The sequence below is a fragment of the Leuciscus leuciscus genome (assembly GCF_965113295.1).
Source record: "Leuciscus leuciscus genome assembly, chromosome: 25".
Lineage (NCBI taxonomy): Eukaryota > Metazoa > Chordata > Actinopteri > Cypriniformes > Leuciscidae > Leuciscus > Leuciscus leuciscus.
The window spans coordinates 31730345-31736344 of record NC_138724.1 but is presented as its reverse complement, the minus strand read 5'-3'; the positions used below and the strand labels follow the sequence as shown (position 1 = coordinate 31736344).

Below are 6000 nucleotides of genomic sequence, written 5' to 3'. Positions count from 1 at the left end.
AAAGCCTATATACAATTATAAGTGGGAGATCCTCATATCTGAGAGTCCTGGTCATCAGAAAGTATAAAGTTTAGTATTTCACAGTCCCATGTTCAGCTCCACAGCTTCTGTAGCTCTAGATAACTCTATATTGTCTCTGCTGGTGTGTGTGTGTGTGTGTGTGTGTGTGTGTGTGTGTGTGTGTGTGTGTGTGTGTGTGTGTGTGTGTGTGTGTGTGTGTGTGTGTGTGTGTGTGTGTGTGTGTGTGTGTGTGTGACGGTGTTCTCCTGAGCAACAGCTTCATCTACTGGTCATTCACCAGACCGTCATCATGACAGTGAAATCTCTTCGTCTGCTTCAGGAGATGTTCAGATATTCTGGCCACATTCATCCTGACATTCAGTGTTAATCTTTCATTCAATCTGGCCAGTAAATCAGTTTCTACTTTCAATATGTTTGTTGTCCTGTAATGTTATGCTGGAGTTTTAAAAGACTGTTAAACTTGTGCATGTGTGACATTATATATGACATTATACTGTATGTGTTTAGTCCTCTTATAGGTTTAAAACACTAATGAACAATGAAGCGTGTAATAGTGGTGTTCAGTAAAGTGTTCTAGTACCAGATCATCAAATTAAACACCTTTCTCTTTGTGTTTACAGTAGATTACACTGAGCTTACACACATTAACCTGTCCTGATTCATGCAGCAGAATTAGTGTCAGAGAATGAAGCGGAACTAAAGATGCATCTGGTGTTCATTAAAGTCTTCAGCCTCACAGATGAACTAATTAACACTTTTCTCTTTTGTGCTATTAGAGATTTATTGATTCTTAATGTTCATAATTCACAAAATATATGATCAGAGGCCACACTGTAAGAAAAAAAAAAAAAAAAAAAATTGAAAAACGAAAAAGGTATTGGTAATATTTTGCCAGGGCTGTAATTCTAAAACACAATAGTTCAGTGAAATAGGCCAAACTAAATAAAACTTAGTCAAGTTTATTCACTCCCTTTGTTGAACACAGATTTGTGAAACATAAATTAGCAGACACGCCGTTCTTTAACAACACGCAGTATTCAACGTTAATCATTCACAGATATTATAGCCTACATCTAATCCAGTTCGACTGCAATAAAGATAGCAAAGTCACTACGGGAAGCAGAAAGTGTCAAACTTCACCTCTGTTTCTGCTGTCACGTGTTAAAGACACACTTTAGAGCAGGGATGGGTTCTCGAGGGCCAATGTCCTACAGAGTTTAGCTTCAAATGGATCACGTATGTAATAATAATAAGTGTTTGGAGATGTGGCTTTACAGACGGCAATGCGATTTGTTAATCTTCTGATTTAGGTAAACTAATTTCCCCAATAAATCATAAAAATATATTTTTAAAAAAAGAAATAGACTTCAAACACGAGATAAACTATCTAGTTCTACATCAGCTGATGCGGAAGCGCTGAAGAGGAGGACAGGTAAGCGAACAACATTATGAAAGATTTAATTTCAGAGAGAATTACACACTGGCTCAAAGATTAATCACTGAAATAATGTACAACAGGGCTAAAAGGCACACATTAAGACAAATGTGCCTTTTTACTATTCCCAAATGCAGAAAAAATATATACATGTTGTTTCGTTGTATTGAACATTGATGGAGCAACAGATTTTGTGTGAAAATAAATCATAGTGTTTCATTTTGTTTAAAAACTCTTATAAATGTATGAGGTGGCGAGGTTTGTCTTTTATCGCACAAACACACAGGGAAAAACAGCCTGAGGCAAAACACACACAGTAGCCTATTGATACAAATACTGTAGCTAGTATGATGTCCAACTTAATATTTGTTCAAAACAATTACTTTAGCAAAGTTTGTACTATTTTCAGGGTTTTTTTATACATAAAATAATTCATTTTTGTTCAATAAATATTAATAAGTTAACAACAATATATTTAAAAATACAGAAAGTAAATTATTTTAAAAAGTAAAGATTCTGAAAGTATTGAAGGACATCCCATAATAATTTAATATAGATGTACAGTAGTAACAATACATCATATTTAAGTACTGTATATTATTCAATTAATATCATATTTTCAAATATGATTGTTTCATTATAAATATGGGTATTATCTCTAAGGTGGACACTCAACTTAATATAATTACCATCTGAATCTAATCATGTCCACAACTGGAAAAGTCAGTCAGATATTTATTATCATGTTTATTATTGTGCTTTTCCCCCATATATCATACTTTTACATATTCTTCTGTTATTGAAAAACTGTTGCTTTAATTACCTTGAACAAAACTGAAAACCATTAAGACCTTTGTCTTAAAATTTAAATGAATAGATTCTCATTTGCTACTTAAATATACAGGTCCTTCTCAAAAAATTAGCATATTGTGATAAAGTTCATTATTTTCCATAATGTAATGATAAAAATTTAACTTTCATATATTTTAGATTCATTGCACACCAACTGAAATATTTCAGGTCTTTTATTGTTTTAATACTGATGATTTTGGCATACAGCTCATGAAAACCCCAAATTCCTGTCTCAAAAAATTAGCATATTTCATCCGACCAATAAAAGAAAAGTGTTTTTAATACAAAAAAAGTCAACCTTCAAATAATTATGTTCAGTTATGCACTCAATACTTGGTCGGGAATCCTTTTGCAGAAATGACTGCTTCAATGCGGCGTGGCATGGCCGTAATCAGCCTGTGGCACTGCTGAGGTGTTATGGAGGCCCAGGATGCTTCGATAGCGGCCTTAAGCTCATCCAGAGTGTTGGGTCTTGCGTCTCTCAACTTTCTCTTCACAATATCCCACAGATCCTCTATGGGGTTCAGGTCAGGAGAGTTGGCAGGCCAATTGAGCACAGTAATACCATGGTCAGTAAACCATTTACCAGTGGTTTTGGCACTGTGAGCAGGTGCCAGGTCATGCTGAAGAATGAAATCTTCATCTCCATAAAGCTTTTCAGCAGATGGAAGCATGGAGTGCTCCAAAATCTCCTGATAGCTAGCTGCATTGACCCTGCCCTTGATAAAACACTGTGGACCAACACCAGCAGATGACATGGCACCCCAGACCATCACTGACTGTGGGTACTCGACACTGGACTTCAGGCCTTTTGGCATTTCCTTCTCCCCAGTCTTCCTCCAGACTCTGGCACCTTGATTTCCGAATGATAAGCAAAATTTGAGCAACCACTGAGCAACAGTCCAGTGCTGCTTCTCTGTAGCCCAGGTCAGGCGCTTCTGCCGCTGTTTCTGGTTCAAAAGTGGCTTGACCTTGGGAATGCGGCACCTGTAGCCCATTTCCTGCACACGCCTGTGCACGGTGGCTCTGGATGTTTCTACTCCAGACTCAGTCCACTGCTTCCGCAGGTCCCCCAAGGTCTGGAATCGGTCCTTCTCCACAATCTTCCTCAGGGTCAGGTCACCTCTTCTCGTTGTGCAGCGTTTTTTGCCACACTTTTTCCTTCCCACAGACTTCCCACTGAGGTGCCTTGATACAGCACTCTGGGAACAGCCTATTCGTTCAGAAATTTCTTTCTGTGTCTTACCCTCTTGCTTGAGGGTGTCAATGATGGCCTTCTGGTCAGCAGTCAGGTCAGCAGTCTTACCCATGATTGCGGTTTTGAGTAATGAACCAGGCTGGGAGTTTTTAAAAGCCTTAGGAATCTTTTGCAGGTGTTTAGAGTTAATTAGTGAATTCAGATGATTAGGTTAATAGCTTGTTTAGAGAACCTTTTCATGATATGCAAATTTTTTGAGACAGGAATTTTGGGTTTTCATGAGCTGTATGCCAAAATCATCAGTATTAAAACAATAAAAGACCTGAAATATTTCAGTTGGTGTGCAATGAATCTAAAATATATGAAAGTTTAATTTGTATCATTACATTATGGTAAATAATGAACTTTATCACAATATGCAAATTTTTTGAGAAGGACCTGTAGGTGTGTGTATGGCTGGTTTAGTGTGTGTGGCGCCTACAACAAAAACACATAAAATATTAGAATTAGTGCAGAATCAGCTTTGCGCTGCTGCTCGCAATCGCGTCACAGATCAGCCAAATTTCCACGTGCATCTTGAAAAGCGGATGTTTAGGAAAGTGCTGCGGCAAGTTTTTGTGCCTCAAGTGAATCAGAGAAGAATAAAGTCAAAGATGCCTTTAGGTCCGTTGTACCCTACACTCTCAGAAAAAAAGGTACAAAAGCTGTCACTGTGGCGGTACCTTTTCAAAAGGTACACTTTTGTACCTATAGAGTACATATTAGTCCCTCAAAGGTACATATATGTACCTTTGAGGGACTAATATGTACTCTTTAGGTACAAAAGTGTACCTTTTGAAAAGGTACCGCCACAGTGACAGCTTTTGTACCTTTTTTTCTGAGAGTGTACATCTGACAACACTGAGGAAGGATCCCAATTAAGACTACTTTTAATCAAAGATGATGGAATTACTTTGTTAGAAAGGTAAAATAATAATAATAATAATAATAATAATAATTGGATTTTAATAGCTGACAACTCAACATTATTTGTCCACACTATCCTTAGGTGTACCAGTTATGTCTGACAATAAAGAATACTGAAGTGAAAACTTAATAACGAAGTACAGAACTAAAGATTTGGCTTCCATTTGTGATTGTGAATTTTAATTGAAATGACCGCACCCTACTGTTGAACTGGAATTACAGGAAATGGAATTTGTGGAATTCAGAGAAATGTTATAGGTAATGCATTTTGAAAAATAAAATGTTCTTCCACCTGGGTCTATACATTTATCAAATACCCTATTAAATAGCCTGTTAAATCTATGCTAAAAAAAAAAAAAAACGGTAGCTGTGGTTGCCAGAAATTTACTGTAGAATACGATGGCAACATTTTAGGATTTACCAACTTATTGAAGTACTAATTTCTGTTTTGTAGCTTTGTAATACACTGACAACCACCAATCACAGTGGTGATGAGAGTCACATGATGAATCAAAGCCCATCACAAACTGCTTTTCCACAAGCTGAGATGGTTAATATTATATAGGTGTACAGTGTCATTCACACAAACACTAAACACCATCATTCTAACACACATGACATTACAAAATGGATTAAACACTAATTGAACAACATAAGATGTAACAAAAACCCTAATGTACATAAATCTAAGAAGAAACTGATATTTCAATGAAAATACATCAAATGTGAAGCGTCAGGCAGGGAATTCTGGAAATGTCAGTTTACAGTTTTTCACTTTTTAAATGTAAGGTTAGATTTATTAGAGTTATTCATTATAGTACGGAAACTTTCTGTTAACCAATTTTTTTTTTTTTTACTGTAGCATTTTTACAGTCTTTTACCATTAAAATCACGATAATTTTTTACAGTGTATTCATGGTTTTCATCAGGTCCCTTTCCACAGGTGTATAAACTCAAGCACCTAGATTATGAATGCAAACTGCATTGTGCTTGATTAATACACCTGTGGAAAGGGACCTGATGAAAACCATGAATAGAAGCAGCCAACAAAACAATTCTGTCTGTAAGGCCTATAAAACCTTCAAACTTTATGTATTTATACTTCTGTTTACTCTCAGACAAGCCTTTATTTATCCTTTCTTCAAACTTTGTCTTGACCTATTTCTATTTTTTTTTACATACACTTATTTTAGTTTTATGAAATTCTTTTATGAATTTCAGTTTATTGTGATTCTGCATCCTATTTGCCACCTCAATTCAAATTCAGCAACTGAAATGTAGAAATCATTTATAATCACATCTATGCCTAATGTTGCAGCAGCATTGTTTATACTGGTAGTCAGTAGGGCTGTCACTTTGGTGAAAAAATCCTGTTCGATTTTTGAGACATAAGTGTTCATTGAATCGATTGTAAAATCGATTTTCCATGTCTAAAGACGTTTCCATTTTAAACGCCAAATATAGGCAAATCCACGGACAACTAACAGGCATTAGGACGAACGTAAAGAGGGCGCTTGAGACGCACACA

The 6000-nt window shown here is 36.2% G+C and overlaps 1 protein-coding gene across 1 annotated transcript in view; it reads left to right on the top strand.

The window, feature by feature from the left end:
• The first annotated feature begins 1255 nt into the window (after positions 1-1255).
• The window catches only part of LOC309491185 (uncharacterized protein), a 202665-nt gene continuing 197920 nt past the window's right edge, over positions 1256-6000 (top strand). Inside the window, exon 1 of the mRNA XM_082160607.1 lies at positions 1256-1453. The gene's annotated coding sequence lies outside the window, so the exon portion shown is untranslated. The remainder of the gene's footprint in view (positions 1454-6000) is intronic.